This window comes from Pollicipes pollicipes, unplaced genomic scaffold, assembly GCF_011947565.3.
Source record: "Pollicipes pollicipes isolate AB1234 unplaced genomic scaffold, Ppol_2.1 Scaffold_4740;HRSCAF=5597_pilon_pilon_pilon, whole genome shotgun sequence".
In the NCBI taxonomy this organism is placed as follows: Eukaryota; Metazoa; Arthropoda; class Thecostraca; order Pollicipedomorpha; family Pollicipedidae; genus Pollicipes; species Pollicipes pollicipes.
The window spans coordinates 16,208,733-16,210,841 of NW_023596545.1; positions in this window are offsets into that span (position 1 = coordinate 16,208,733).

Below are 2,109 nucleotides of genomic sequence, written 5' to 3' on the forward strand. Positions count from 1 at the left end.
TGGGAGCGTGGGCGGTCGAGCACGAAATCTCGCATCAGCCAACCAACCGACATGTTTATGAGGCAGCTCGTTTGCCTTCAGTGACTGACTGCAATGACTGTAATGACTGACTCCTCGATTTTAGTGTTGCAACCGCCCTCCTTCCTCGGTCAGCAGCTGATTGCTACATCATACATACATCATACATCATCTGCGAATGAGATGAAGGGGCGGCTGCCCGCCGAAGTACCTGAAGCTGCAGTAGCTCGGTCAGCAGATAAACAGTTCCAGCAGCACCTCGAGTCACTTTTTTCCACCGCTGTCTGGAGCGTCGCCTCCGTTTCCCGCTCCTCAGCCCCTGCTGCCCTCTGCTGCAGCCGTTGCAACAGCAGAAGCTTCGGGAAAAACCGCTGTCGAGTAGTGTGCCGGCCAACCGGGTCATTGATGATTCTTTAGCACTGTTAGCACTATTAGTTCCAAAAGCGTCATGGAAACCTTACAGGCCTCCTACCTAACCCTTCCTCCTACTCTAATCGGGCCGTTGGGGCCGGAAAACAATAAGTGTTCCGGTTGTCCAGCCGTCGGGGCAAACACTCATCGGGTAGTTTAATGGACTGTAGTCATTTGTCATGCGGTACGGGGCGATGCCACAGTATGAGAAGTCGATGGAGCCAAAATCCGTTGGTGATATCAGCCGGCCTCGGGGGGGGGGGGGGGGGGGGGGGGGGGCTTTATCATGGAGAACGTTCAGCAGGTATCAACATGGCGTATGCTACTATTTATCCGACTTGTTGATTCGGACTTTAACGTGACGACCGGAAAGTGCAACATGATGAAATAAAGTAAAACGATTGTTATATTATAGATGAATAATTTAAGCAGCAGAAAGCCTACGATCCGCCGTTACTTGCCTACATTTGAACGCAAACCTACAGCCTGACGCGCAAGCAGTAACGCAGAGAGGAAAGGGCACAGGAGGCACGTTTGCCCTGCCTAAGGTTTGAAGGGACCCGAAGGGCCTCGGGATTTACGATTATGCGCCCGATCTGAGGGCCCAGAGGGCCAGAAAGGTCGGCTGGAAGACTATTTAGAGCCCTGGCCGGCACGGTGGGGCATTCCAATGCCAGTCAGATTTGTTGTGGCGCGAGGTCTTTCACTTTGGGGGGGGGGGGGGGCGTTTATCAACCTTGTGCCCGTTCCTGGCCCATTGCCAAATTGCCAAGGCTCAGGCTGCGTGCTTGTGCACAAGGTAGCATACTGATATGTGACCGTGTTTGGTTTGTCGCCGGCGTCGTCTCCGGCATCTTTCAAAAGTGGCCGCGATACTGGCTTATGAGATGGTCGTTGCCTCGATGATAAATTACCATGTTGGTTTCAAGCGATACATTTGTCGACAAATATCCAAATCAGACTGTTTGACATCGTCTCTCACCGGTAAAGGAGCCCTTAGTTTCCCAGCAACCCCCAAGAAGCCCCTCTGAATGTTACTCTAGACCCCCGACCTGAGAGCCTTTGTCACTTTGTCCTTAATTTCCAGGCGCAGTTGTACACTACAGGTCCTCAATACGCAGCTGAACATGACAGAAAAGTCACACACGGTCCTCTGTTATCACTATGTCCTCGGTATTTTCAATTGCCCGTGTAAGCTAAAGACGGCGGTTTTCTCCCTCGGAACAGCCCATCCTGTTCTTTAACGGCCAAATGACGGAACGGCCTTCCAATTTGGCGGCGATGCCGCCATTTGTTCGAGTGGTTCTCGGTAGTGATGGTTGAGTCAGGTGTCTCGTAAAGCACGGTACACAAGTATGTGTGTGTCATCGGCAGGCGATTTTGAATTCACTTCTGCTAGTTTTTCAATAAAGGCATGTTGCCGAAATATCAACTCATCCATACTTTCATTCTCCGGGTTTTTCTTCGACGAATAAGCCTATTACTATTGTCTTAGCTATGTGAAAAATGCTCCTTGCTAATGCACTGAACAACTTACTCAGTCTTGCACAACATTGATTGTAAGCCAATTGACGGCCGTTACGTCTGAAAATATATTCGCAAAGCATGATATGAACGACTCAACAGCCATATCATGATTTGCCTCGATCACCCCATGGCCAACGAAATGGCAGGATTTGA